This window comes from Pinus tabuliformis, chromosome 7 (genome assembly GCF_031772625.1).
Source record: "Pinus tabuliformis cultivar Carrire ecotype Pingquan chromosome 7, CPIR1, whole genome shotgun sequence".
NCBI classification, from domain to species: domain Eukaryota; kingdom Viridiplantae; phylum Streptophyta; class Pinopsida; order Pinales; family Pinaceae; genus Pinus; species Pinus tabuliformis.
The window spans coordinates 1,609,960,013-1,609,984,233 of record NC_142293.1 but is presented as its reverse complement, the minus strand read 5'-3'; the positions used below and the strand labels follow the sequence as shown (position 1 = coordinate 1,609,984,233).

Here is a 24,221-nt window from a genome sequence, read left to right as displayed (position 1 = left end):
CCCTTAATTAAGGAGATAAGATTGAGTTACATTTGAGTTGTAATTAGTTAGCTCAGTTTACTGAGTTAAGTCTAGTTAAATTAGTTCCAAACTGTTTGAGGAACTAATTGTGAGTTATCAGTCAGTTGATGCATGCATGCACTCAACAAGTGTACTCCAGATAATTGAAGATTCTCTCATCAGAAACTCATGCATGTCTATTCTAAGAAAGATCCAGTTGAGCTAAATGTCAAGGACATGTTACTACTAGTTGCATGTGTTTTCCTATAAAGGAAACTCATCCATGCAGTCAAGGCAAGGTTCCTTGAGGATTGCACAGTTCTGATAGGGTGTAAGATCAGTGTGAGTGATTAGTGTTCCACTTGGTAACAAGAGGATCACACAGGAGAAACTGCGCAAGGAAATAAGAGGCTTGGAGGGCTGAGGAGAAGCTTTGTTTGCCTATGAGCATCCAGGAGGATTGTACTAAGAGCTGGCTAGCTGTGAGAGCTAAAGCTTTGTGTAATTCTGATATATTTCCACCTTGTATGATAATACAGATAGTGGGGTTTTTAGCTGAGGTTTCCCCCTGAGTATTTTCTGTGTTTTATTTGCATTGATTCTTCTTCTTCTGGTTATATGTGTTTAGCTCGATCTTGCTCAATCTTTAAGCTTCCGCAAAGCAAATTTATAGTAGAACTAGATTATAGTATTTTGCTTCAGTATATTTAATTATCGAGTTAATCTACATTAATATTTTCTACAGAGGTCTCAGAGTGAGATTTGTAGAGAATTTGCAGAATTTCTACATGGTATCGGAGCAAAGGTTATCGGAGCTGTGAACAGTGTACTGAGAAGAGAATTCGAAATTTGAAGTTCGGGGTTGCAGGTGAAAATCAAATTCATCTCATACTTCAGGTTGGTCAATGGCATTCTATGGCTTCAGACTCGAGTATGCCTTGGATGGCAACTCGAATTACATGGCATGGAAAGATCGCATGGAGGCTATATTAGAAGAAAATGGGTTGAAGGATTTAATTGATCGAGAAATCCCAAAGACAACTTCATCTAATGCGCAAGAGTTCGCTGAGTGGAAGAAGCATGTGGCGAGGGCGAGACAGATCATCCTTGAGGGAGTTCGAGACCATATTGCCTCGAGTCTCCATGGGAAGGATACTCGATATTCAATGTGGAAGACATTGAAGGAACTCTACCAAAACAGTAGCGACCAGAGGAAATTGGCACTCAAGGATAAGCTTCGAAGAATCAAGAAGGAGAACGGTGATATTATTTCCACATATCTAAACAAGCTCACCACCTGTAGAGATGAGATTGGAGGTGTGGGAATAACTACTTCTGATGAAGATATGGTGAGCCTCACTCTCCTCGGCCTTCCAAAGAGTTGGAGTAGCTACCAGGACTTTGTGAATGGAAGGGAGAAATTGTCGAATTGGGAACGACTGTGGTCGGATCTCATGTAGGAGGATATCAAGAGGAGCACACGAGATGGTTCTTCATTCAAGTATGATGAAGAAAATCTAGCCTTAGCAAGTAAGGCAAGGAAAGGGAAGGAGAAGGATTCTCATTCCAAATCATATTCTTCTCATGGAGGGAAGAAGGTTGACAAGTCTAAAGTGAGATGCTTTAATTTTCATGAGATGGGTCATTATGCGACTAATTTCCCATCGAAGAAGTTCAATAAGGGATCCTTGGAAGGATCAAAAGGTGAGGCATTAACCTCTCAGTTCGAAATGGACTTTACTCTCATTGCATGCATGGTGTCATCGATGATGGGTACTAGTTGGTTTCTTGACAACAGAGCTTCATTCCACATGACCGACGATAAAAATTTATTCAGTACCTTGGAGGAGAAAGACCTCAAGATTAGCATAGAGTTCGGTGATGATGAAAAGTTTAGTGTTTCAGGAGTGGGCACGATTACTTTTCAGAGGGAGCATGCAACTTCTATCACCCTGACCGATGTGAAGTATGTTCCTGGACTGGACAAGAACTTGGTATCGGTCGTGATGTTGGAGGACAAAGGCTACAATGTTGTCTTTAGTAAGGGCAAGGTTTTCCTTAGACACATCACCACGAGACAGGTGAAATAGATTGGTTCATGAGTCAAGAACCTGTATGCTCTTGAGGTTCAAGATGCATGCAAAGCCTTGATGAGCAAGGAAAATGTTAGAAACTTCGTGGTTGAAAGGGAGAGTACATTGCCTCTCAACATGCAGTCCCAGAAGAAGTCTCAGACAATTGTGGAGGAGCCACAATTGGAGAAGTGGGCAGAGGGATCACATGTAGCCATACCTCCAAGTGTGAGGTGGGGCGATGTGAAGTGATAGTCTCAAGAAGGTTGAAATTGGGTAGGGTTCATTGAGAGGTTTTATCTCATGGATTGTACCTTGCTACGGGAGCCCAAAGTACATAGTAGTGGGAGAAATTAGTGTGATTGATGCAGTCAGAGATCAAAGTGACAGAGGCTAGAGTAGTCATATACTGAAGAGCGCAGACAAGGATTGACAATAGTGCAGAAAGGCCAAGTCAGCAGAAACACAGAGTTTTCGGTCGACAGAGGCAATAGTAGTCAGAGACTTTGATGACAGAGGCATCATTCTGATTTAGGTTGGATGTTTTTTTTTTTGTTTCTGGAGTTGCTGGAGAAACACACTAGAGAGAAGTGTTGCATGCATAACATTCCAAAGGTTTGGGATCAGGATCAATTTGAATTCCTTTCTTGTTCAGAGGGAGTGTTGAAAATAGCAACAAGGAATGATAAAAATAAAATCCAGAATATTCCAATTTTAATTTGTGCTTGAATTAAAATTGCGAATTAAATTCAAATTTAGTCTCACCAGCTGCTTGGAAATAATTAATTAGTTCATTATGGATTAATTAGTTGGAGAAATTCTAGTTATAAGCTTTTCTGAAGTCATGCAACAGTTATCCCTTATATTAAGGATATTATCCCTTAATTAAGGAGATAAAATTGAGTTATATTTGAGTTGTAATTAGCTAGCTCAGTTTACTAAGTTAAGTTCAGTTAAATTAGTTCCAAATTGTTTGAGGAACTAATTGTGAGTTATCAGTCAGTTGATGCATGCATGCACTCAACAAGTGTACTAAATGTCAAGGACATGTTACTATTAGTTGCATGTGTTTTCCTATAAAGGAAACTCATCCATGCAGTCAAGGCAAGGTTCCTTGAGGATTGCACAGTTCTGACAGGGTGTAAGATCAATGTGAGTGATCAGTGTTCCACTTGGTAACAGGAGGATCACCCAGGAGAAACTGTGCAAGGAAATAAGAGGCTTGGAGGGCTGAGAAGAAGGTTTGTGAGAAGCCTTGTTTGCCTATGAGCATCCGGGAGGATTGTAATGAGATCTGGCTAGCTGTGAGAGCTAAAGCTTTGTGTAATTTTGATATATTTCCACCTTGTATGATAATACAAATAGTGTGGTTTTTAGCTGAGGCTTTCCCTTGAGTATTTTCTGTGTTCATTTACATTGATTCTTCTTCTTCTGATTATATGTGTTTAGCTCGATCTTGCTCAATATTTAAGCTTCCACAAAGCAAATTGATAGTAGACGTAGATTATACTATTTTTCTTTGGTATATTTCATTATCAGGTTAATCTACAGTCAGATTTTCTACAGAGGTCTCATAGCGAGATTTGTAGAGAATTTGCAGAATTTCTACACAATAATCCTTACAGTTTTTAGTTCTTCTCAATCTAGATCTAGATATTTTAGCCCCGCGGCTTGGTCCCTTCATCTAATGAATCACTGCAAACCGAACTTTAATGGAGCCTAAGAAAGGAAACCCAAGGGCAACAAGGATTGGAGTAGCCACTTTAAATCACAGAGATGAAATCTTAAGCATATACAAGGGATATATAGGAGATGAAAGAAATAATGTTGTTGAGATTGAAACCTTAATCCAAAGTCTCCTTATGGCTAGAAACAAGTTTTTTCTCCTAATCATTGCTAAAGGTGACTCCCAACTAGTTGTGCAAGCTGCCCAAAAACTCCTCAATGGATCACCCCCTTAGAAGTGCTCCTCAAGCTCGCATCTCCATCAAAGCATGCACCAATTGGAATGAATTATTTCTCATCATGAAGTTGTAGTATGCTCCCATATCAGACGTAAAGCTAATTCCATAACAGACTTCCTAGCCAACAAAGGGGTTGAGGATAAATCTCCATGTGAAAATCTCTAAGCCATATCCTCAACCTCCCAATACCTAGACATAGCAAAGAAAGATATAACCTTCCTAGGTCCATATGACTCTTCACACAAACATCATGCATGCACCCATGCCAACAAGGCTTAATGGATTAATGGCCTAGGAGGGGTGGCGATCCCACTCAGGTTTTTGTACTGAGCGGATTCAATGTATAGGTGAAGGTGACAATTGAACGATGCATGACCACTCCCATCATGTTTGAGACATGGCCTCTAGTCTTAATCTCAAGGAGCAACCATTTCTATATTTGCTATGCTTTGCAAGTTTTATATCCTCGCCATATCCGTTAGTCTCCACTACAGAATTCCATCACCCTTTCCGCTTCCCCTGAATTGATCACACAAAATTGACTTCATTACAATGAACCCATCATGAGGTATTTATCCTTTTTCAACTAGCGACTCACTCAAAATGACTTTAACATGGAAACGCACACTATATTTGACTATACCAAATATAAGGCTGTACTTGAACTAACTCACACTTGATCAATTAACTCACACTCTAAATTTAGACTCCTTTGCATGTGGGAGTAATTACAATTTCCAACACTCCTCCTTCATTATAATTGTATGACTCAACATAACTCAACTATGTATACTAGGCTTACAATAGAAATTGACTCAATCATCACTCAAACATGCACACTAGTCTATGTCTGAACTAGGCTCATAATGACTGAAAACTTTTAAAATTTTGCTTTTTCATTTTCGTTTCTTCCAAATTATATATCCTCGAAATTGCTTCATTCTCTATTGTGCATTCTTTTTGTAGGCTCCATATTTATTTAGTTCCTTTTGCTACAATTTTTCTTTGACTTCTTTTGTATTTGTTTTGAAAAAAAAATTGATTATGTCTTCTACAACTTTCTCATCAAAGATTCGTTCAACCATGGATTGCTGCCACAACTCTTCATCTTCAAACTGTCTTGTTTCCTCAGCTTCTTGTGCTTCATATCCATGGATTTATTTTTTCCATATTTCTTGATAGAAAAATATGATCTCTTCTTGACTCCATTGTTGAAAAATGGTTTTAATGCATTCTTCATCACTTTTAGAAACTTCCATGTCCTTTTCTTCACTTTCATCATTAGGTACTAATGTTTCTTGCTTGTAGTCTACACACTCAAGATCATCATTAGGCTTACATGTAAAGTCATAATCATGCTCCTTTCTCTCGTTCACCACTCCATTTAATTCTTTTATTCCAGATGTTTCTTTAGGACTGTCATCAATTTGTTCAATTTGCTTCTCAATCCATTCTTTAATGAACTTCAAATATGCATCAAACTTATTAACAACTTTGTTTTCAACTTATGCTACCATGCTATTTTGAACACCTGCATATTCAAAAACAATGTTAAAAACATCTTCATTATGCTATGCATTTAGAACTTTCTCCTCTTCCTCTTCATTCTCTTCCTTTTGTTCATTTGGATTAAGACTATCTTCCACTATTATGCGGTCAGTGGATATTCTCATAAAAACTCTTAATCACATTATCCTCTTCTTGATCATCAACTGTTGATAGATCACATACTCCTTCATGAGTAGTTCCAACTAATTCATATCTTAATGCTATAGTGGTAGCCTCAACGTTCAACTCTTCATCAAGCATGGCATTTACCATATTTCCATAATCAATCCATGTTTCGAAAAAGAAACCACACATCATGAACATAATGTTCATCCACTATATGGTGGGTTATCCGAGCATGCATGTGCTCATTAACAAATTCAACTGCACCAAATTCATCAGTTGCGACTAGATTCACCAATTCACATCTTACTTTACAGGTGCTTTACAATCATCATCCACATGTGTTTCGTCACAGTGAGATTCACCATCATCTCCATTATCCACGTTATAGTGCAATCCTTGAGCATTTATATGCTCTTGCTCTCCTTCACACACAGAGACTTCAACTTCTCTCTCTACAATATTTGTTGCATTTTGTTCATCCATATACATGCTTGCATAATGGTTTCACTTTAATAGTATTAATGACCATCATCCACCTTTGAGTGGGATTCTCCAAACTCTGTTGTCTTCCGATAGTCTTCCTTATCTACTCTCATATATCATATCTACATCTTAATCAATAGATTGTGTCACATCTTGATATTGCATGTCACTCCCCCTTGCTCCAAAGTCTTCTTCCATGATATTACACGCTTCCTTGGAAGATGTATCTTTTGCTATAATGCACAAAAAATTCTTTTCCAATGTTTGTTTTATAAAATCCTGTACTAGAGAATCACATACTTCATCATATGGGTTGTTAAAATGATACTCAATTAACTTTTTACTTCAAATAAAAGTTAACATTTTGATATCCAAAGAATCAAAATATTTATCATTAAACATAGGAGGTGGTAGTAGATCAAGGCTAGACCAAACATCATCTATCTCTCTACCCTCTTCTACGAGACATCTCAGTTCCTTGGCTACAAGATGGAATTTTGTAAATATGGAAACGATCTCTGCCTATTCTTTTTTATTCCATTTCTTAATTTGATTTAGTTGCGCTTTGCAACCCATGAATTTTGTCTTTTTTCTATCTTATGACTACTTTCCTTATCGTATTAGGTTTCTCCTCATATCGGCCCTCGAAAAAGATATGATTTTCAATATGCACTCCAACAAAGATATGATTTTTAATATGCACTCCGACAAAGCACAATCTTAAACGAAAATACTATTATGATTGACAAACTAGAAAAAATTTTGTAGACTAATAAAACTTTGCAAATCCCTAAACTCTATTGTTCAATAAAAATTCTCAAAACCACAAAAATAATCTTAGCTCAAATAAAACCCTTAACAACTTTTTTGTAATTTTTTTTTATCTGGAAACCTTTAACATCATTTTGATAAAAATACTTTCAAGAAAACACTCCTTCAAAGCGCTTTTATAACACCCTTGCATAAATATGTGTAAGACATTTTATAAAATTTTAACACCACTATTCGAATGTCTTGAAACACCATTATTAAGGCACCACTAAATGTCACCGGAGAAAAAACGCATCCTCTTGGATTTTTCGAAAATCATCAAACTTCATAAAACCTTTAACCACTCTCAAAAATCAGACTTTGTTGTAAAAAACTCGTTTATGATGGCTAATGCTGCCGAGTAAGGAAAAACTAGTGTGGTCGAGTAAGGAAAAGGCTGCGTTAATACGCTGTTTACGAAACCTTTAACGCAACACGCTGGATATAAAGCATGCGTTATTGATTTTATCATAGTTGGTTGCGTATAAAGCATGCGGTATTGATTTTTGGGTGCTATAACAACCTCTACACAGATGTCCCATGCATTATAATGCTCTTCCTATCACTATTACTTGCAATTATAGCTTTAATGAGGAGAAAAAGGTGAGTCTTTTTCTTCGGTGAGAGTTGTTGATTTGGTCTTTTTGGTTTTTTTAACCATTGTTTTGATATCAATTTGTTGGAAAGATAAAGTAGAGAAAGCATAAATTTGACATACAGCAAATTAACAATATGAGCTGCTGTTCTTCTATTGATCAGGCAAATTAACAATATGAACTGTTGTTCTTCTATTGATCACACAAATTTCATTTAATTACAGTTTTTCTTATCATTATTTTTTTTTTCCAACTAAAAATTCATTCAAAACAACTTCAACTTGTAAACATATGCTATATTTATATTAAATATAGAATTGAACTCAAACTAATTCACACTTAACTAAATTAACTCTAATTAACTCACACTTAATTCAATTAAATCACACTCTAAATTTAAACTACTCTACCAATGGACTCTATTAACTCACACTCTAAATTTCAACTAATGTTTATCTTTATTACCTCTCTTGGACGAGATTTGATTGTCATTATTTCAAGTCCTCGTCAAATCTGCATGTCTACTTTCTTCCTCTCTTGCATTTTTTGGCTAACGGAGAACAAGGAATGCAAAACCATGTTCAGTAATCGTCCTGCCAATGCAGCTCATGGTTTACTGATATCTTTATTAGATTCGTTTTCCCCTATTTCAACCACTCGAATGCATGTGATCTCTTCTAGCCTGTAACTTTGGTATGTCGGTGATAATATGTAATTATCCCTTTAAATTCCCTCGATAAGAGAGGGATAGAGGATGAATTTGACAATAATACATTATTTTTCCTTTAAATTCCGAGGGAGCCATCAAGGTTAACTTTGACAAGATTGGGAGGAAGAAAGAACATGGGGTTCAGATTATTCAATGATACGTTTGGTTTTTTAAATCTCTTAAATAATAAAAGAGTCATTGTTGCATGTATAGCGATTGCATTCGTTGTTGTAGAGATAATGCATGAGATTACAAACTTTAAAAACTAGAACGGTGTGTAAGGAAGGATCACAAATAAGATGGACACGTGTTTTTTTATAAATCAAATGTGGATCGATGGTATTGTAATATAGCAGACAATTTTTAATTGAGCAAGATATTGGAAGATAATAAATATTAACAAAATATATTGATAAATTTGAGTGAATATTTTTCTAATTTAAAAATATTTTGAAATGGGTATCTAAGATCTAAGCTATTCTTAATCCTCTTAAGACATATCCCTGTTAAGATATCTCTGTCACTGATTATTGAATTTCAATTTCACAGTGGAAACTTTACACAACATTATAAAATGGAAGTTACATATAGATGGTGTTGGAAGTAATGCTTCCATGTCATGTATTCCATGTGTATTACAAGTCGTCAGTGAGTATTCTGAGGTGTTATTGTAGATGAGGTTGTTTCCCATGTGTATGAGTTGTAATTGTGAATCCCAGGAGTCAATCTAGAAGTTGTTATTTACCTATGTGTGTGAGTCATAGATCTACCTTCTTCGGATCTTATCATTTAGAAGTCAGTGATCTAGTTCTCATATATGTAACTACTTTATGTGATCAATAAATTAGAGTATGTGATTTTTTGTGTGTATAATATTTCTTAACTCTCTTCTATTTTTTTAACATGGTATGAGAACTAGTATTGGCTTGAATCCCTCAAGGGAGGGCCAGGAATATGTGATGGATCTTGAGTGTTATTATTTCTGTACATATTAGTATAGATGTATGACAATTTATTTTTAGTGTGTGTGTGTTTTTTTTTGTGATCTTGTGTATAGATCTGTTTGTTTTTTTGAAGCTTCTTCAAGCATTGGCAAATCCTTCTGTTATCTTGTTCTTTGTAAAGTTTTGTTTGTGCATATCTTCCTAGACCTTGCAAACGAGTTAAATTCATGCCTTGATGGTTCTACCAGAGCTGTGTGCACTATCATATTATAAATCTGCAAAATCATGTTGCTACACAGATCTCGATTTGAGATTCGGATATGAGATCTGGGGTGGAGGAGCTTCAAGTGGCCAGTGATATATGTCAAAAGGGTTAAAATTGGAGGTAAACCTCAATTTTTTTCTTTTGTGGGAAAGAGATCTCTACGTCAAATGTTGATGTTGCAATCTTGTTTTGATCTCAAATTTTGGAGTTTGCGTTTTAAACATATTGAGTTTGGTTAGCTCAATATGTGCGTGTAAGTTTGTTGGAATTGACTACTCTAACAAAAGTTTCTTTGTGAAGATGACAATGCTCCAAGAGAAAGATTGACCTAGATGAAAAATTTTTGACCTGTGCTAAGGATGGACGTGGTGACTTGTCTATGCCTGAATGACAGCTGATAGTTTGATGATTATTGAGTTTGTAGTTGTGAAATGTTTCAATTTTGGTTATAAAAAGGGTTGATGGTTATTAAACTGGAAGCCCCAATGTCTGAAATATCAATTCTTGTGTGTTAGTAGGTCAAGTTGTTTGATCACTTTTTGAACACATTAATAATCCAGTCCCCCATCCTAGCTACTGACAGATCGCCGAAAGAGAAGTATCCGACAGATGGTGGTTGGTCCATAGGATGGTTCATTACTTGAAGACTCTTATCGCGGAAGCCCTGACGAGCTAAGGTGTCAATATTGTTGATATTGAAAATTTTATCAATGATGGTCACATGCGATTACATTTTAAATGGAGGTCAAGTGACAACTTGAAGATGTGGTGGTGAAAGAGTGGTGTTTACGAGATTCTAGAGTGGATGTGAGTGCTGATGAAGTCCAGTCAGACAAATTTTATTTGTTGTTTTAACTTGTTTTTCATGTGAGCATTAAGGGAGGGTATTTGAAGTAATGTTTCCATGTCATGTGTTCCATGTGTATTACAAGTTTTCAGTGAGTATTCTGAGGTGTTATTGTTGATGAGGTTGTTTCCCATGTGTATGAGTTGTAATTGTGAATCCCAAGGAGTCAATCTAGAAGTTGTTATTTCCCTATGTGTATGAGTTGTTTATGAGTCATAGATCTACCTTCTTCACATCTTATCATCTAGAAGTCGGTGATCTAGTTCTTATATATGTAACTAATTTATGTGATCAATAAAGTAGAGTATATGATTTGTTGTGTGTATAATCTCTCTTAGCTCTCATCTATTTTTCTAACAGATAGACACTTGGAATGTCATTCATGACGATTTCCTGCCATTTCAGTGTTTAGTGCATTAGCTATCGTGTAGAGTCTAAACATGCTTGTTTCACAATGTCAATAAAAAATAATAATTTTTCTTTATGTTTGGGTGGAAAAGGCACATGGCACAAGGACGAGGTCTTCAATATCCTTCTTTTGGAAAAAATATTTATATATTTGAGAGATGTTGCCAATATAAGACCTGGTCTAGGGGTAAATGCCAAGTGCAAGAATCCCACATCAACTTGTTTATTTTTTTTTAATTCCAAATTTCAATTTAAAATGCAACTCTTTGCTGGGTTAAAAATCTCGATGAATCTGAGAAATAATGGAAATTTCTAGACAATTTTGAATACACTTGTTAAATTTCAGAGTTTTGGATCACAATTATTAAATTTCAAAATTTTGGGTGCTTCAAAGTTTTGATTGTGCTGAATCTATTTCCATAAAAAATAATCTATTCAAACACTGACTATTGGATTTTTTTTAGATGAAATAGCCAAATTCCTGTTGGAAAATCTAATTCCAACAACCTGCTAGATGTCATAACCTTCCATCCAAGTCTCATAGTTAATTTGAGATCAGTGTAATTCGGTTATGTTCTAATTGAGTCTCAATGCAGTTATTTATTGTTGATGTCCCTGTGTAATTCTATTTAACTAAATTTGAATATTGAGAAGAACAACTTTACTCCAAAAAATTTCATTTTCTTAAAAAAGTATTAGAACTCACTCTACGTAAGTCTCCTTGAGAGCAGCAAAAAAAGAGACGAGCCTTCATCTTGGGAGCAGCAAAAAAAAGCATACCTTACATCAGAGTTAAAGGCCTCTCATATGTGAAGAAACCATTGTTGTCAAGAACTCAGTCGTTGCGTAGCAAGTAAAGGAAGGCCAAGAAGACGAAGCAGATTGTTTCCTCCCACTCAGAAGTTCGGAAGAAGTTAAAAAAAAAGACAAAAAAAAGTTGACCGTTGCACCCATCGAGAAAGAGCAAGTGCGCTGACCTTCGAAAAGTTACGAAATTAGCATCTTGGCGCAACCTTTCTCTGTTGAAAAATGCGCTGACGACATAACCAAGACAATGATCGAGCCACAAGCAAGGAACACGTATTTAAAAAAAGCGTAGAAACAAAACCAGTTGGCTCCAATTGAGGTTTGATTTTCAGAGTCAACGGCAAGGAAATGTATTTGACTTATGTTTTGTGGAATGCTTATCAAAATCCCTCGTGCAATTAAACAAAAAAAAAACGACTCCCATCGTATTTTATAAAAGTACGCATGTGTTGAAAAGCCTTGTAATTATTTCAAAAGGTCTTATGTAATTTTTTGAAAAAGGGACTTTGTGATATATTGTATTGAAACAAAGGTGAACAGTTTATTCTCCAAAGGCATGACCAAGCCCTGGTTTTTTTTTGAAAGGATCAAAGGTTTAATTATTATTTTTTTTTAATTTAAAAAAAAAAATAGAAGGGAGAGGTTTGTTTTATAAAAGAGTATTTTTTAATTGAAATTTTGTAAAAGGAGTTTGTAAAAACAAAAATGTGTTGTTGGGCAAAACTACTTATGGGTGTTTTCCTTGGGAGAGATTTTGATAAAGATTATATTGGAGGAGAATCAATTTGAGATTCTTGAGTCATCATTGTTGCATGCTGTCAGCCAAAGCTAGAATTGATAGTCGAGCTTGTTTGAAATTGTGTAGTAAAGAAGCCACCGCAAAGATGTATTTATTGTAGGGGGCCACTATGTCTGCAAGGCGATTTTCTTGTTGAGCCACAATCAACTTGCGGTCAACAAATGGGAAAATTCAAGAGGCTAAGATAGTCAAAGAAAGAACACGAAATGTTTCAGGTCCATTTTAATGAGTTGGAGGAAAAAAGGGAAAAATAATGCCTTCACATTGAAATGCATAAAAGAATCTGTAAATGAAAGATTCTACCCCTCATAGAAGATGTCAAGTCAACCAAGGATGCCTGGGACACCCTTGAGAATAATTTTAGTGAAAGGTTGAGTAATCTAGTTGAAGATGGAGAATTTGGCAAATCCCACTGTGCTTAGCCACAAGTGGATGATGACTCTGAAGAATTTGCAGAAGAAGCAAAGAAGGAGCACATAGATGCTCCTGAATGCCACTATGCATAGCCACAAGTGGATTAAGATTTGTGAATCCAACAACAAATCTTGTTGATGAAAATGGAGCTATCGTTGAAGAAACCAATGTTATGGTAAATCCATCAATTTAAATTGTTGATATTAAATTTAATAAGACTTGTTACCTCATGATGAATGGTTGCATATGATGCAAAAAAAACATGATATCGACATGATGCTACTTAGTATGAGAATCCCACATGAGTTTGCAAATCAAATGGAAGGAAACCTTTTTCAAACAATTGAAGAAATAGAGAGAGAGAAGGAAGCACTAAGAGAGAAAGATCTCATTACAGAGCATAAAGAACATAACCAATATGGTTCTGCAAATATTTTTAATCTAACATTGATTTCTAGTGTGTAGGTAAACAAGAAGATTATGAAGGAGAGTTAAATTTCCTTGAAGCATGGCTTGCAACACCATGCCTTGATAAAGTCTGCATAGAAGTTGCAAAAATGAATGTTGAAGACAACATGCATTATGAAAACATCAATGATATTTTCATGAAGTGGAGTCCTGAAGAAGTAAATTCTTATTATGGACTTATGTTGCAACAACATATTGATGATGAAAATCACACTACACAATATGTCATGTGACAACAATCCACATACTAGCTGATTTTTAAACAAATTGAGGACATGCATAGAAAACCTGGAACAATGGAAGAGTTTAACCAACAAATGAAGAACTTGAAATTTGAAGCATACAACAAAAAGATAAAGTTGAAACAATTTAGAGGATACAAGATTTGGAAGAAAAGAAAAAAATAAAAGAAATCCAACCCATGTTAATTTTTTAAATTTTAAGCATAGCTGAGACTTAGACCAGCGAGCATCTTATTTTAAATTTTTCATGGTTCTAATTAAGGGGCATCTTACTTTAAATTTTTCATGGTTCTAATTAAGGGGACCCATAGAAAATCTAATTCCAACGACCTGTTAGGTGTCATAACTCTCCATCCAAGTGTCATAATTAGTTTAAGACCAGTCTAATTAAATTAAGTTTTAGTTGAGTCTCACCACAGTAATTTATTGGTAATATCTTTTTATGTAATTTTATTTAATTGATTTTGAATATTAAAAAGAGAATCTCTACTCCACAATTTTTCATTCCTTAACAATTCAACTATTCAGACCAAATTGTCACCTCTGTAGATAAATATTAAAAATTGTTGAAAATAACTACAACGCAGTCCTGCAGTGCTGCAGAAACAAACTTCTCTCAACCTCGACAACAAAGAATGTAACACAACTGAGTGCTCTAAATGTTATGTTTGCTTGTGGTTTAGATAGCTTCACTCGGGCATCGAAGCATATAAAATGTATAGATGCATGGGCGGCTCCCGAATATAATATTCGTCAGTGACTGGATGCAATTTATTGAAAGGTTGCATAAATCGCTTCCCTCTCCAATTGGTATCAGTTGACGCCACAGTGTGCCCCCAATATCGAACCATTCCTCATAGAAGCCTAAAATAATGCATCAAGAACCACAATATCATAAGAAAATTTCTAAAGTTAATATGATTCTAAATTTAATATCATAATATGAAATAATAAATTAGGAAACATGACATAATAATATGCGAGAATAAATCGAAACGTGATATGATAATATAAAAGAAGTTTTGGATTTTTCCATTGGATCAACAGTTAGATTTCAGGTGCCTACGACATTATTTTTAGGCCAATAGGCCGTCCTATGCATCAACAATCGTCAACACTTTTACCCTGCTCTGTTGGATCAAGTGAGACACTTTCAATCGTTGATTTGAAGTGTCACTATTTTTTCAAAATATCGGTTGAGTTGCCTCACTGCTTTTTCCCATTCTTTTATGTCACTCTTGAAGATATTTTTACTGCTCTTTCCCTGCCAATTGTTGTTGTTGTTTTCTGACTTTTGGCAAGCACAGATTAGTAACATTCATCCTTCACTCGATTGCGAATCTAATGGCCGGTTCTATAAAATCAAAGAGCATGTGAACGATAGCATTTGGTGTATTCGGTTTTGGTCACAAAATGGGGTCATGGGTTCGAGGCTCTATCTCATAGCTCTAGCTGGGCTCTGTTTAGGCATATACGTTGTTATGTGGGTTTCTCATCTGGAACGTACTGTCAACACAACTGAAACAAATGTTCAAATCCGGTATCGCTCGACCTACCATTTTCAGCCTCAAAAGAATTGGATGAATGGTGTGTACAGTCCATATTATTCCAGATTTTTCATAACAACCCTGTATTTGACATTACTGCCAATCTACTAACCCTGTTTTTTTATGTTTGTGTTTTCTTGCATGACTATGTCGCAAACCTCCAACAGACCCAAATGGTGACCTTTTCCATCCTCTTCAATTCATTCATTCAATAGTTCTCAGATTTAAAATTCTTTCTGATGAAATCAAACTGGGTTCGTTTTGCAGCGCCCATGTTCTACAAAGGGTTTTACCATCTCTTCAACTAGTATAATCCTCAAGGAGCGGTGTGGGGAAATATTGTTTGGGGGCATGTTGTTTCTAAGGATCTCATTAACTGGCATTCACTGGATCCTGCCATTGTTCCGAGTGAATGGTATGATATAAAGTGTTGCTGGTCCAGTTTGGCGACGTTATTGCCCGGAGACAAGCCTGTAATTCTTTATACTGGATGGTCCAATTCATCCCAACAGGTGCAAAATGTGGTCGTTCCTAAGAATATCTACAATCCTCTTTTGAGGGAATGGGTGAAGATACCTTAGAATCATATTCTGATTTCAAGTGATGGAATTAATGGGACTTTCTTTAGGGATCCCACCACTGGATGGCTAGACACGTACGGCAAATGGAGGATTGTAGTTGGAAATAAGAGTAATCGCAGCAGGGTGGCTCTGTTATACAAAAGCGAGGATTTTGTCAATCAGGTGAAGGCCGAGCATCCTTTACATTCGTCGAACTTGACAGGAATCTGGGAGTGTCCTGAGTTTTACCCTATTCCTCTTTCTGGGATGAAACGGCTAAACACTTCCATAATTAGGCCCTCTCTCAAACATGTTTTGAAGGCGAGTTTGGGTGATAACATGATCGATTATTATACAGTGGGAACTTACTTTTTTGGTCAGGATCGATACATGCCCGACAACACCAGCAACGACGATAAAAATGGGTTGAGATATGACTATGGAAAATTCTATGCCTCCAAGTCCTTTTTTGATCAATATAAGCAGCGGCAAATTCTATGGGGATGGGTGAATGAATCAGACAACGTCTCTGATGATATTACCAAGGGCTGGTCCGATCTTCAGGTAAAGTCAGTCTGATCACACCTATTAGTCTTATATGTTGTTTACATTTTTTATTTCTTCTACTTCTTGATGCATGTGTTTGTGTTTTGTTAAGGCCATTCCAAGAACCATCTGGCTAGACAACATCACTAGAACACAACTTTTGCAGTGGCCAGTTTCCGAAGTAGAATCCCTTTGTTGAAACAAAAATTTCAGACAAAACATTGACCCCAGCAGTGGATCCGTTGTTGAAATTGCAAGCATAAACGTAGCGCATGTCCTTACTACACCAATAAATTTCTTTTAATTGAGTACATTTTACCTAAAAATTGTTTGCTCAGAACATCTCAATGGTTTGCTTTAATGTTTAAGCTAATTAATTGCCCAATATTGATTTTAGGTATCGAGTTAGTAATTCTTTTTCCGGTTTTTAAGATTCTTATAGGAGGGAAATTAGACATGATGTTTATGACCTTAGTTGAACCAAGATCACTTTCATGACTAAACAGATTTTAAGAAATTATTTCCTTTTTCTGTGGTTGTGGTTTCGTTTTATTAACTTATTCGGTGAATTTTTCTTTGTTATTAGGCTGACGTGGAGGTCTCCTTCTATCTCCCAAGGCTGGAAATCACAGTGTTTGAAGAAGAGATGGGAGTGAATTTGACAGCTCAAAATCTGTGGAGCTAGATTGGCTCAACTGCCAGGACTGTTGTTGGGCCATTTGGGTTGCTTGTTTTGGCTTCCAAGGAATTGAATGAACGCATTGCTGTGTTTTTTTAGATCGTTCGCTATCGAAACGAATTGAAGATATTAATGTGCAGTGACCAGAGCAAGTATAAATTCATGAACACTGTAACTTATTAATTTGCTGAACATTCCAAGAAAAAGAAAAAGAAAAGCACATTAATCTGTCAGATTTTGTTAATGGTTGCAGATCATCTTTAGCGAGCGACCTTGATAAGACAACATATGGTACCTTCGTGAATCATGTGGGGTCGTTCAAGGGGCAGACCCTTTCACTGCGAATCCTGGTAAGCTGCATAATATTGGTTAGTTTTTTGGCAATTTTTTGTGGTTGTGGAAAATGGAGGTCCAGATAATGTTACAATGGCGATGAAATGAAATAATAGGTTGATCATTCCATCATGGAGAGCTTTGTAGAAGGGGGAAAGGCGTGCATAACGGCTAGGGCTTACCCCACCCTAGCAATTGGCGAAGACACCCATCTATACATCTTCAACAATGGCACATCCTATATCACGACTAGCAAATTGATTGCATGGGAAATGGATTCCTCAAATGAGTTATAGTGTCTTGAATAGTAACAGAGAGTAGTTTAACGAAGCGAAGGAGTTGCCCAGAAAGTTATGGAAATTTGAGTTATATTTAGAGAAATTCTGGCAAGGATTTTTGTAAATCCAACTTATAGTTGTTAAACTTCAAAATTTGAGGAGTCCTGGGCGTTTTTGATGGCGTTGAATCCATTTCCTCCATAAAAAATGCTCCTCAAACACATCCCGTACAAGATGTTTTGAAATTTTCTTTTGCCCAAATTCACTTTTGGCCATCCGGACCATTCCTCCGCCTCAGTAGACGACTTCCATAACAGAGATATCTTGACTCCCATAACAGAGATATCTGCCGTTGACGGAGAATTAAGGCAATTAGCAACTGTAAGATTTATTTTGATCGAGCCTTCTAAAAAGATCCTGTATTGTTGGGCCAAATTAATTGCATGGGAAATCACTTCCTAAAATGAGTTATAATATCTTGAACAATAGCAGAGATAGGAATCAAGATCTTCCATCCCAAAAAAAATCAAGATCTGCTGTCATACATCCCAATTCCAAGATTCGTCAAACAAAAAAATCGAGATCCGGCTTTTCCAGGAAAAGCCAATTCAAAAATGTGGCCCAAAAATTAATGAGCTCTATTTCTCTGGTCAACCGATGTGCATCTTGAACTTTAATATTTTTTTATTGGTTGATTTGTTTAAGAAAACCACCGTTTATGCGTGAAGGGTTATGAAGCGTTGTGAAGAATTTTATTTCTTCAAAAAGGTGGGAAAGAAAGTCAAATGATCAAGTTGATAATTAAGAAAATGTAATGCCCAAATATAATTAATGTTTATATGAATAAATAATAATATGTGGATTAAATATGGTTGATTAATTAATGATAATGGATTAAATGTATGGATAATTGTTATAGTTATTTACTAGATGGGGGAGCAGAGTGATATTTTTACATATAAGGTAATAAAAAATATTTTTTATTATAAATTTTATTAAAAGTTATTTATAAAAAAGAATAATGTTATAATATATAAAATTATAATTTGAATAAAATATATTTATTTAATATTTATGAGAAAATTTAATTGATAATTGTTTTGTATGAAGCATTATATAAATTATGAAACTCAAATTTTAAATCCATCCTGAGTCAAACATACATGTATATAATTCAATATTTTTAATGGTAAAGAAATGTTATAAATATATACATGTATATAAATAGGTGTGGAGCACATGGGCGGAGACATGTTTGAAACCGTGCCCTCTGCGGACGCCATATTCATGAAGGTAAGTCTTGAACTTGTTGAGGTGTCATGTAATTCAATTAGAATTAGCTAAGAGCATGTTTTGACTATACAATTTATTTGTGCGATGTCAGCAGTGGACTATGCATGACTGGGGCGACGAGGACTGTATCAAGACACTGAAGAGCTATAGGAAGGCGATCCCAGAGATGGGGAAGCTCATTATTGTTGACGTAGTGGAACTGGACTCTAATCACAGAGGCGGTGATAATAATAATGGTGGCCAGAAAGAGAAGCCAGTTCTGGATCCTAATTTAGTTCTAGTATTTGATCTGGTAATGGTGGCGCACTACTCTAGTGGGAAGGAAAGAACAGAGAAAGAATGGAAGAAGATTTTATTAGAAGGTGGATTTGGTTGTTATAAAATAATCACCATTCCTGATTTCCAGACTGTGATTGAAGCGTTTCTTTCTTGATTATCTGCTCTTTATGGGCTCATTTTTAGTATTTACAGTATTAAAATGCAATCAAATTATTGTATTTACAAAATAAATGAAGATTTATCAAGGCCTTATGGAGACATGAAACATCTATAGCTAGTGATTTTCTTTAGTCTTACCTCGCACTCCTGAGAAGACAATGCATTAATGGGTCACGATACGCTCCTCATCTCCTTTGAAGACATGGAGGATCCATAGACAGTGTTGTCCTTCAGTCTTACCTCTCTCTGAGTAGATAATGTATTACACGGTTAGGGGGTTTTGTTTTTTGTGGTTCTGTTATGGCTCATGAATGTATGTGTTTATGGATTGAAATTTAAGGAAAATATGGGTTTACTATAGCATATGAATGGGATGCATCCAAGCATTGAAATTTCAGAAGTTGGGTTTATTGTGCATATGAAATGGCATGTGTTCATGCTTTTGAAATTTTACTCAGAGAAAAGAAAAGATGGATTTGGTATTGCATATGAATGAGATGTATTCTTCGTATATGCTTGGCCATCTATAGAGGTTTCTTGATTTTGGGTAATTAACTTAACCTCTTGATTTTGGGTAATTAACTTACTCTAAAATGAAATAAGATATTCAATGTGTTCCTTGTAATATAGATATAAACCAAACATCTAAAGCAAAGTAATTTCACAATGATCCAGTGCAAGAAAACAAGGTTTTCCACAAACCAATTAACTCTTCTAGAAAAATTCAACAATTCCAATTTAATAATCCTATCGGCCTCTCTTTGTACTTTTGGGACAATTGATAATATATGCATTTCTAAGTGTCAACAATATTGTGGGAATTAGTTTTGTGTATTTACAGGCCTGCAACTCTAATGTCATGGAAATAACATTATAAGTTGAAACATATGTTGGGCCTATGGTGTCTACAAAAGGCCACCCTATACTTCGTTTTACCGCGTAATCGATTTTGCGGTGAAAATTTCTATGTCGAAGGAATACTGAAAGCATAGTGACTTATACTCCGTGTAGATATGAGCGATGTGATAAGTTAGTTTTTGGAGAAAAAGGGAGTGGGTAATCCTTCTAAACTAAAACTTATGTTATGCCTATGGTGCCTGCAGATGATCACACTACACTTTCGTTAGCATAGTTTTTCATTCGTCTTAAAACAATAAAGTAAATTTACATTCCCCATATGCTAAAAACACATTCTAAAAAATATATTTAAGTGAAACCACGTATGTTTTATATTATAAATTTATATATTAAATTTTTGGAAATTTAAAATTTTTAATAATAATATTTAAATTTAAATTTAGATAATAATATCAATTATTGAATTGAGGCTTCTGTGATCCATAATAGTTGTAAGAAGAACTTCAGCGTAAATCACATGAGGAAAGACCTTTTTTGACACGTTTCGAACCAACCAGTGTGGTTCATCGTCAGGACAAGTTGAAGAAACAGATCCAGCTATGCAAGTTAGTGAAAAAGAAAAAGTAACCAGAGCCCCGAATGGCTATCTTGACCAACGGCTAATTTTGACTTTGGGACCAGAGTCAAAAAGTCATTTATATAATAAAGTTATATTCGGTGACCATTCCTTTTAAAATATATAAAAGCATTTATATAAATAAAATAATTTAATAGGTGCTAATGTTAATAGTTAGTTAAAAGGTTTAATAATTAAAAATTAAAAGTTATAAGAGATATTATAATAGCAATATACATAGGGTACTTTATAGGATAATAGTTAGTTAGAATTAGAACGAGAAAATAAGTTAAAAATAAATAAATGAATAAAAATAGGAAAAAATAAAATAAATAAAAATAAAAAAGATATAATAGAGAACAAAGCTAATTAAGGTAAAAGTTAGTTGAAAAAATGAAAGTAAAAATAAATGAATAAAAATAATAAATACATTGAAAAAAAATAAAAATATTAATAATATATATATATATATATATATATGCAGCCCAGGCCGCAAATACCAGGATCCTCCGACAACCATGCATAGAAAACTCATTCACTGATGTTAAATTTCATGATTTATAAAAACCCTGCTTGGTTAACACATAATGCATTAAAACCTATACTTGTTTAACATACAATGCTCTTCATGAAATCCTTTAAAGAAACATATAATTTGTGGATCTACGCACACAATCTATATGTACATTCATGTTATATACACCACAGCACATTCTCCCTTCCTCTTTGATATCGGCGTCAGTTACATAGGCTGGACTTTTATTCTAAACAAAATCTCGTGGATATATATCGCCTTTATTCTAACAAAATATGTAGCATCGGTATATATATGCATCGACTTACCATTGATAAGGAATATACATGCCTCTGCTCCCTCCAATCGACGCAGATATAACTCGGCGATGGCTCAAACCATGGGCTTCCTAACAGACCCGATACAATTAGATGTCGCCTTCTAATACGTGACCAGTTCCGCTGTTCAACGATGGCTCAAACAATGACTTTCGTTCCTCCTCAGTTTTTATTCTCATATGCAGTCGTTAATACTTCCACGGGTTCGCTATTCGACGATCCACCTCTGCATGACGAGTCTGGCGATACATACAGGTTGTAATTTCTATTAAATCGCTCCCCAAATTCTGGAACTTTGTTACGCTGTGGCTCGCCTATCACACAATCTTTGGCGCTGATATGATCCCCAACCGGAATGGTTAAAACTTTAAACTTCGATGCGTTCAAACCTGTTATCAAAGGTTACTCTGCAACCGATGGATGTTTGTCACACGAAGGATTCAACTCTCGGTGGCACATCTTCAGAGAAACCCACCTGCATAAAGCTATACTGTCCCAAATATACTACAGCAACTTAACGAAAGCAATCAACACGTGAATTAACCAGCATACATGTGCGCCACTGTAGAATAAGAGTCAAAGCAATCAACACGTGAATTAAAGGAAAGGAGCCCTCGATGACTAGCACACACACAATGGCGCATTAAAAATTAAGAACCATTATCGCTTCATGCAAATTCAATGTTATATAACATCAGTTTCTGCCACCATGTGCAGAGCCATATCTTAGAATCGGTTAAACACAAGCATATCCATACAAAGTCAAATTCGGCATACTCATATGTATATAAAAACAAACATTCACAAGAGCTTTACATTCATGGCCAGATATACAAATCTATGGCCCTTTTACAAACTGCCCGAAGGCTCCCAAGGAGAATCCTTGCTCACTTCTCACACTCACTCCTTACTCTCACTACCTCCTCAATGGCTTTGAGCTCCATAATTTATTAAACTTAGCATGATCTAAAAATCCTAAAATCACTCAACTAAAGCTCTAAGACTCTACATGCAATGCATACATATGGCAAAAGCATCTTTTCAGCTTTATTCCATCTTTTTCCTGTTCTAAAATAGAAAAGCTTCCTTATGATCCACATCCATTCCTTTATGCCTAAAAGCTCTCCTTAATTCCTATTTCCTCATTTATTTATTTTGAAAATATCTAATAAAAAGCCTAAATATTAAAGTGACTTGGAATTTAGGAAACTAATTCCACAATTGCATGACCCCTATGTCTATTATTTACAATAATTTCCCTTTGGGTTGAATGCTCCCGCATCATACTCCCAAGGTAGAAAAATTTCATGATCTCCTGATCATGTGTTCAGGTCTATGTTTGCCTGGATCCCATATCTTGTACTATAACTTCCCATTGGCCGCTGCTTCTGTCTGTTGTTCTTCTCCAGGTGTCCACACTTTATGCCGCTTTGCTCCACTAGCTGTACTCTTGCAATCTTCTGTTGTCTTCCTCTTGCTACTTCTCTTTTGTTTCACTGCTGCCGGTCTCTTCCGGAATTTCTTCATCATCATTCGCCTCATCATTTCAATTTCTTTGTCTAGCAGATTTTCTCCAGCTTCTTCAGTAAGACCTGTACTCACAAAACAATTGTTAGAATAAAAAATATAAGGCATCAGTGCCTCTTTTGCTGCTAGTGTTGTCTCAACTGCCATCATAAGTGTCGCTCCACATGTTGCTCTAGCTGTCACTATGAATGTTGCTGCCTCCCAAACTTCCTGTCCCCCTGCAACATTCGTTTGCTTGTCACCTGCAATTTCATCTGCAACTTTTTCCTCTGGTTCAGATGTCTCTCGCAAACTTTTCAGCCACTTCTTCTTAAGTATTTCATTAACATGTTGTAAATTATAATCTTTGTCTTCTTCCCTCAAGACAATTCCAAATGATGGACTTTCTTCTTTATTACCTGTAAACACAATCAAATTGTCAGCATTAAAATCATAGGGCTCACTGGTCTCACTTGTTGATTCAGTTACCAAGTTTTCTCTCTGTAGTTCCAAGTCTTTTTCAGGACTCAAGAAATCTTCATTAGCTTTCTCCTCAATACGATGCTCTGATTTCTTTTCCCACTTCTCTATCACCACATTAGTATGCGGATTTACCCTCACCATGAGACTGTTAGCTAGTCCTTCCTTCTTACCATCTCCTGCTTTATGACTGTCATTCATAAAGACTCTCTTCCCTTGTTTCTTCATCCAATAAGTCCTCTGTCTCTCCAACCCTCTTCTCTGGAGATCTAGTTTCCTATACAATTCAACAACTTCATTAGGAGTAGACCTTGGAAATTTCACATGATTTTCCATGCCTCCACTAGTGTTTGACCAATCACCAGCTGGTCCTTCTCTTTCTGCATCAACATCCTAATTAGACTCCTTCTTCTCCATCTGCTTCTGAGATTTTGCTAACTCATTATCGATCTGAACAGCCTTCAGGTTCAACTCTTCTTGCACAAACTCTAAAGCTTGTTTATCTTCATGTTCTGTACCTGCAAACATGCGCAACTCATTAGTTTTTAAATCGTGAGACTTTTCAATCTTGACTGCTTCTTCCATTGCTTCTTTTCGAACAAATCTGCATTTGGAATCTTTAATTCCCATCTCTGGCATAAGAACTCTAAGCTCCTTCTTTAGTAAAGCAATCTCAATTTTCCCCAACTTCCTCTGCAATTGTTTCCAAATCACTCTCTTTCCCTTCAGTGGA

The 24,221-nt window shown here is 35.7% G+C and overlaps 2 pseudogenes; both read left to right on the top strand.

Annotated features, from left to right (window-relative positions):
• Nucleotides 1-15,049: 15,049 nt before the first annotated feature.
• Nucleotides 15,050-17,463, top strand: LOC149254335 (beta-fructofuranosidase, insoluble isoenzyme 1-like; annotated as a pseudogene).
• Nucleotides 17,464-18,684: 1,221 nt separating this feature from the next.
• LOC149254334 (xanthohumol 4-O-methyltransferase pseudogene) lies at nucleotides 18,685-19,171 on the top strand (annotated as a pseudogene).
• The last annotated feature ends 5,050 nt before the right edge of the window (nucleotides 19,172-24,221 follow it).